This window comes from Ovis aries, chromosome 19 (genome assembly GCF_016772045.2).
Source record: "Ovis aries strain OAR_USU_Benz2616 breed Rambouillet chromosome 19, ARS-UI_Ramb_v3.0, whole genome shotgun sequence".
Classification (NCBI taxonomy): Eukaryota; Metazoa; Chordata; class Mammalia; order Artiodactyla; family Bovidae; genus Ovis; species Ovis aries.
In genome coordinates this window covers 3862735-3870716 of record NC_056072.1, presented here as the reverse complement: position 1 = coordinate 3870716, position 7982 = coordinate 3862735, and the positions used below count along the sequence as shown (strand labels likewise).

Sequence of the window (7982 nt, the reverse complement as noted above, 5' to 3'; positions counted from 1 at the left end):
AGAAGGCTGCAGTCTTTCCTCCAAGAAAAAAAAAAAAAGGCTGCTTCAACCCCTGCTGCCAGCAAAGTTGCGATTCCCTCTGCTGGCTATCTCGAATAGCAAAGCGGTTTTTGTAGCAAAGCTGCTGCCGCCGCCGCTGAACCCAGGGAACTCGAATGTGGGTGGTGGATGATTCCTTATCCTTCCCTCCATCCACCCCGCTCAAGAGCTGCCTTCTCCGCTCTGCCTGCCAAGTTTCAAGGTAAGCCACACTGCGAAACAAAACACGGCAGACCCTGGGAGGGACCAGAGGACGCAGGGAGAAAGGGAGAGAAAGGGGAAAAAAATCCAGGCAGACGGACTGAGCTCGCTGGTGAGAATGGAAAAAAGTGTGTCCCGGATGCTTTCAAAACCTGTGCACACACTAAAGCCAAATGAATCCAAGACCTGCTTTAGAAACTAACCTTTTACTTAGGTTATGGAGGACGCTAAGTACTGAAGAAATGTTGGAGTCTACTCCAGGACTGCTCTTGACAAGCCAGGCGGCGTCATATCACCATGACCAACTTATCACAGCAGATACAGTCCTTCTGATCCTTACATCCATTTTGTAAAAATCAAAAGAGGTGTCCCCTTTGGTTTATGATTGTCTTAATAAATAAAAGCACTGTTTCTCTTACTGTGTGTCTCTTTATGATTCATGGGTCCTTTGCTCACTTTCCTGATAACATCACACACACACATACACACACAGAGAAAAAAGAACAAAAATCTCACCACTTGGCAGAGTGTTTCTCCACCAATAGCAAGTAGTATTCTGACATGTCTATCAGCTGCTACATTATAATACAAATTGTTTCAGAGGAAATATATTTCCTTAAAGGGTCCCTTTTCAAGGCAGGCAAAGCTAAAATTAGACATGCCAGCTGTGTTTTGCTGAGGGCTCACGCATGCCCAGAGCGTGGGCAGACAGACCAGCGCTGAACTCCTCTCGACTTTGTCAAGCCCGCTCTCTTCTCCCCAGCCCAGAGTCGCCTTTTCAGATAAAAGATTCCTGGTACCAATCCAGCTTCCTAGACAAGGAGATCAGCGGATGTGGTCCCACACACAATCCGGTGTCCGTCCACTCAAGCCCTACCTCCCCGTGGGCAGTGAGCAGGGGTGGGCAGGGGTCTGGTTTCTGGGAGCCGTGTGAGTGCACATAGGGTCTTTGGAGACAAAATCAAAATCAGGATGGTGTATACAGAAGTTTATGTTTGACTTTGGACAAGAACGACCATAGGAAGGAAGGAAGGAAGGAAGGGGAGAGGGTGGAGAAAGGGTAAAAGCCCTGAAGCCCTGTCACTGAGAAAATTAAATCTCTGCCACTGTTTATATGTTCTTCTGGGCCTCACTTGTCTCATCTAGAAAATGGAACTTCTTCCAACTCACCTGGCTGCAGACAGTCAACAGAAGCAAATACTGAAGAGAAATTTCATTGATTTCAAAATCCTTTGCAGCATCTCACTGCTCAGACAATGGAGTCCTGACTTCTGGTATAGTATCCAAATCTTCTCCAGATGCAAATAGGAGACCCTGCCTCCGTTCGATGCCTGAGTGACACTGTCTGGCTTTCAGGACTGGGCTGGGCCTCAGGGCCTTTGATCATCCCCTCTGCCGGGGCCTCTCCTGAGATGGAACTCCACCAGACCCTCTAGTCCACCCTTTAGTTGCAGTACAGATAACACCCGCCCAGTAGCTTTCTGAGAACCCTGGCTTCCCCATTGCACCTGGTATTTGCCGTAATTTAATGTTTATCCACTGTTGCTGCCTATGAACTGCTGGTTTTTGTTTTGTTTTGTTTTGTTTTTTTCCTGTGATGCTCTAAAAGCATCAGGGAAAGCAAGAAAGGTGAGGGTTCTCATCATTTTTGTTTCCCTCATCTTTTAAAAACTGCCATGACATCTAGCACCAAAAGGATGCCCCATGTTTGAAGAATGAGTGCGTGCATTCTAAGTCGCTTCAGTCGTGTCCAACTCTTTCCGACCCTATGGACTGTAGCCCACCAGGCTCCTCTGTCTGTGGGATTTCCCAGGCAAGAATACTGCAGTGCGTTGCCATGCCTTCCTCCAGGGGATCTTCCCAACCCAGGGACCGAGCCCAGGTCTCCAAGGCCTCCTCCATTGCCAGGCAGAGTCTTTACCACTAGCACCACCAATAAGACATCTTAGACATGAGGAATAACACTCAGCCGAATCATATCCACCTTTACGTACATTTCTGGGTTCGGGGGCTGCACGGCTGCAGAGACGAGAACACAGCGCCTCGCCCCCGCAGTGCCGCTGCCCAGCTCATGCTGTTACCATGAGAGTTCACCCAGACACGCGTGTCAAGCACTGACCACACCGCGGCGCTTCCTGGTCTGCTCAACAAACGGGGCCTGCGTAACAGAGACGCAGCACGCCTGCATCCAGGGAAGAGCGCCTTAAGCTGAGAAACCAGACAGAAAGGCTGGCAGCGAGCATGTGTCCTTTGAACGCGCCGGAAATCACGCAGGGGCCGAAAGGGAGCAAGTGAGGAGCGAAGACTGGGGAATGAGGCTGCGGCCAGATCTACAAGCCCTGGTGGAATTTGGTGGGGAAAGTTAAATTATGACAGTTTACACAACAGCCGGGCTCTAGCAGATTCTAAACCTCGCCACCTTCAACTACAGAACGATGGCCTCCTAAATGACAGGCTGGGGCTCCTCCCACTACAAGACCCATAAGATCAGGATCCTAGAGGGCTTCTGCCAATATGGCCACTTTGGACAGAGGACGGCAGGATTCTTTCATTCATAATAAAATGCACAGATGCTCCTTAAAGGGAAAGGACTGCTGTCTTATTCACGAATAAAAGGCCAAATAGATTAACTCCTCTCAGTGCAGGCGATAGCTCACTGATATGCAAAGTTCCCAGCACATGTCCAAACTAGGAGCAATTTCCTCACAAACTGCCACTTTCCAAAATCTGTTCTATTCCACTGGGTTATCGGTATTTTCTGGGCATCAATTGTCATTAGCTTAAGAACATTCATTGAACATTTAAAGCTCTTCTTAAATAATGTAAAGACAGTTTCGCCCTTGGGAGAACGCTAAAACCTGTGTTTTGTTCACTTCTTTACTTTTCTTTTCCTTCAGAGATCCCAGTAGCCATGGCAATTCGGGAGGCAAGACAGTCATGTCAGAAATAGTTTTTTATATCATGTCTGCTCTGTTGGAACTGCAGCACTTTCCATTTAAATGATCAAGTTAAGGTAGGAGGTAACTAGTTTAAAGCACTCTCTAAATCAGAAGCCAGCTGTGTCCCATTTGCCAACTACCAAACAAATTTTGTACAAATCCAAAAGCAGCAAACTGCATCAAAGGGCATGGACTCTTATAGATGCACACGATTCACAGCACAGACGAGAGACACTCATTTAAGACAACCTCTTGGCTAAGAAAATTGAGAGGACGCTTTGGACACACGTCAGAGGCGGAGAGTGATGGTACCAAAATGAGGGTCAATCGGGTACAGACACAGACTCTTCTGGTTTGCCCTTGACCTAGTCACTCAGTGAAGAACTAGGTCCTCTCTCTGGATGATTTATTTTTATAAATTACAAAGACTTAGTTAAAAATAAGAGAATAGTAGAAATATAAGGAAAAAACATAATCATACTATCTTCGAAAGCAAGCAAAGCATCCATGACCTTAAGTAAAGCTTAAAAGAACATTGTGCCATTTCCTGCTCTCTTTATTCAAGTCTGTGAAATATCTCTCCATCCCAGCAACTGTCAAATAAGTATGAAACATACAAGGTGTTGTGCTTTTTTTCAAAGACAAAACCCTCAATTGCAAATTCCAACATTAATATTACAACTTTCCTCTCTCCCACTGAATCTTTACCTTACGTTTAAGAAAATGTCTGAGACAAATTAGAAGAAAGAGACTACCATTCAAGTATGTGTGGTCCAAATTTAAAGTATAATTACATATAAATATATTGATGTGGATAAAGACAATTTTACTGTCTTTGGAAGAAAGACAATTTCTTCCACAATTGGCTGTGGAAGAAAATATCAAGACTCAAGACAAAACTATAATGGGCTATAGTTCAAGATAGTTAATTGACTAGAAAAGCAAGAACAATGTAAGACAATGAACAATACTAACTTCAGCAAAGTTTCACTGAGCCTCTGCTCCAAGCCCAAGAAAACTGTACCAGTATAAATACAGTTCATCGTCCTTGTCCTCAAGCAGATTTAACAAATCAGTATCTATCAAACTTGCTAAGTCACTTCAGTCGTGTCCGACTCTGTGCGACTCCATAGACGGCAGCCCACCAGGCTCCCCCGTCCCTGGGATTCTCCAGGCAAGAACACTGGAGTGGGTTGCCATTTCCTTCTCCAGTGCATGAAAGTGAAAAGTGAAAGTGAAGTCACTCAGTCATGTCTGACCCTCAGCGATCCCATGGATGGGGGAGCCTGGAAGGCTACAGTCACTTACAAATGACCTTACTATTTTGTCTCATATTTGGGTACCAGTTTGAAACAATACTTACTGCAAATTTTTAAGTTGACTCACTTTTTTTCTGAAATGCATATGAACTTTATGAGAATTCTAAGCAATGATATACATAAAGTTTTATGTTTATTTTGCCTCTATTGTCTTTTAAGAAAATACACAGACTGCACCACCTTTCAACATATAATTTCATATCATTCAATATGGTGTGGGCACGCCTGGATCTCCTTTACCACTAGGATTAGCAAGTCTCACATGTCTCCATTCCATTAAAAGTAGGAATAGCCACGTGACTTGCTATGGACGATAAAATACGAAGCACAAGTGACGCTCATAAAAGCTGACTGCTGCTGGTTGATTCTGCAGCCCACTCTTCAATGGGGCAAGCAAGTGCTGATATGGAGGAAGCATTGCAGATGGCTGAGAACAGCTGCCTTGAACAGTCACCTGGACCAGCCACTGGCTTGTCATATGTGAGAAGTATACCTCGGCTAGATTATACTAGTGAGATCTAGTAACTTGCCAGAGCATCACCCAGCCTACCCTAAGCCCACATTACTTGTGGCTTCATTCTATATTCATTGGCTTCTTTGAGTATCTCCCCCACTAATATCTAAGCTCCACAAGGGAAGGGATATATCTAATCCACTCACTGTTGTATCCCCAGCACCTAAAACAGTCCTTGGAATTTAATACACATTTGACAAATGTGTATTAAACAAATGAATAAATGTTTATTTGAAAACATCTCATTTATCTATCAGTGGTTAATGCATCATACTATAGGACATTATAGAAGGGGAATTGAGACATATATACAAAAAGTAAAAACTGAAGTTTCATAGGGAATCCTCCTACACTGCTGGTAGGGATGTAAATTGGTATAGCCACTAAGGAAAACATTATGAAGTTTCCTCAAAAAACTATCATCCAGCAATCCCTCTCCTGGGCATACATCCAGACAAAGCTGTAATCCAAAGTACATGCACCCTTATGCTCATAGCAGCGCTATTCACAATAGTCAAGACATGGAAGCAACCTAAACGCCAATCAACAGATAAATGTATACAGAGGATGTGGGGTATGTATTTGTGTATATATACATCTGCAATGAATGGAATATTACTCAGCCGTGAAAAAGAATGGAATAATTCCATTTGCAGCAACATTGTTGGACCTAGAAATTATTACACTAAGTGAAGTCAATCAGAAAGAGAAAGGCAAATGTCATATCACTTATATGCAGACTCTAAAATATGATACACATGAGCTTCTCTATGACACAGAAGCAGACTCTATGACACCGAACAGACTTGTGGTCGCCAAGGAGGAGGGGTGAAGGAGGGATAGGTTGGGAGTTTGGGATTACCATTATATACAGAATGGATAAATGCAAGGTCCTGCTGTATAGCACAGGGAACTATATTCAAGGTCCCATGATAAATCATAAAGGAAAAGAATATGAAAAAAGTATATATATACACACACACACAGACACACATATATATATACTAATACATATGTGTGTGCAGTTTTTCAGTCACGTCCAACTCTTTGTGACCCCATTGACTGCAACCCACCAGGCTCCTCTGTCCATGGGATTCTCCAAGCAAGAGTACTGGAGCAGATTGTCATTTCCTCCACCAGGGGATCTTCCCCACCCAGGGATCAAACCTGTGTCTCTCCATGGCAGGAGAATTTCTATCATACTCAACATTCAGAAGAAGGAAAGGGTTTTTTCACTGACCACTTGGAGTGGGCACTTGGGTGCTGGATTAGCTAGTTAAGAAAGGAACAAGGTGAAGACGTAAAAGAACTGAGACACAGATGGCCAACTACATACTAGACTTTGTAGGCGATGCCGATAAATGTGTCCTCAATTTAAAAAAAAACAAACAAGTACCTGGGAATTGGGTATGACTTTTCACACTATACAGTTGAGAAGAGGGAGAGAGAGCAGGTTTAACTGCCTGACCCACACTCACCCAGTTATCACTCAGTACAGGAACACTCTTGTCTCATTTCTGCATGAGCTTCAAACTCAGGCTTTTTCCTCAGTGTCTTTGATGGAAATATTATATGCTTTATTCCAAAACTGGATGAGAAAAACTTTGTGTTTAAAACATAAAACTCACGTTAGACAGTAACACCCTAAATAAGTCAGTTATGTCTTCTTTTTTTTTTTTTTAGTTTTTTATTTTTTAAATTTTAAAAACTTTAATTCTTACATGCATTCCCAAACATGAACCCCCCTCCCACCTCCCTCCCCATAACATCTTTCTGGGTCATCCCCATGCACCAGCCCCAAGCATGCTAGAGCGTGTATGTCTATCACATAGCATAAAATCTACTTGGATGACAGTGTGACTGTTAACACACAGTTATACATGGCAAGACTATGGGACCCAGTTGTTTGGTCAACACCAACCTAGATGTTGTTGTCAGGTATCTTTGAGATGTGATAAACACTTGAATCAGTAGACTGTAAGTAAAGCAGATTACCCTCCATAATGTGGGTGGACCTCATCCAATCAGCTGAGGACTTTAAAAGTAAAACCTGAGGTTCCTCAAGAAGGAAGTCTGTCTCCAGACTATAGCTGAATTGGAGACTTATCTCTGGTTCCTCTGCCTTTTCGAAATACCAGCTCTTCTCTGCATCTCTAGCTTGCCAGCCCACTCTAGATTTGTGCTTCGCCAGATCCCACAAGCATGTGAGCCAATCCCTTAAAATATATTGCTTTCTCTCTCTATGAGATGTTGTTCAGTTGCTAAGTCATGCCTGACTCTTTGAGACACCATGGGCTGCATGCATATCCCCACATCAGAAGCAGCACAACATTTCTGCACCCTTCACTATCTCCCAGAGTTTGCTCAGGTTCATGTCCATTGAGTGGGTGATGCTATTTAACCACCTAATCCTCTGCCGTTCTCTTTTCCTTTTGCCTTTAATGTTTCCAGCACTAGGGTCTTTTCCAATTAGTTGGCTCTTTATATATATATATATATATATATATATATATATATATATATATATAAATATAAAATTGCTCAGTTGCCCAGTTTTATCTGACTCTTTGCAACCCCATGGACTACAGCAGGCCAGGCTTCCTTGTTCCTCATCATCTCCCAGAGTTTGCCCAAATTCATGTCCACTGCATCAGTGATACCATCCAGCCAACTCATGCATATATACATATATATATGTATAATACACACACACACGGATATGCCATCTCATATATATATATGATGATTTGTTTAGTCTCTCAGTCACGTCTGACTCTTTGTGACCATGGACTGCAGCATGCCACGCTTCCCTGTCCATCACCAACTCACAGAGTTTACTCAAACTCATGTCCTTTGCATAGGTGATGCCATCCAACCATCTCATTCTCTGTCGTCCCCTTCTCCTTGTGCCTTCAATCTTTCCCAGCATCAGGGTCTTTATATATATGTATACACATGCCAACCAGCCAT

The 7982-nt window shown here is 43.3% G+C and overlaps 1 long non-coding RNA gene across 1 annotated transcript; it reads left to right on the top strand.

The window, feature by feature from the left end:
- Positions 1–100: 100 nt before the first annotated feature.
- Positions 101–658, top strand: LOC105610561 (uncharacterized). Its single transcript, XR_001436140.3, has 2 exons — positions 101–241; positions 455–658. It is a non-coding gene; the product is annotated as an uncharacterized LOC105610561 (long non-coding RNA).
- Positions 659–7982: the final 7324 nt, after the last annotated feature.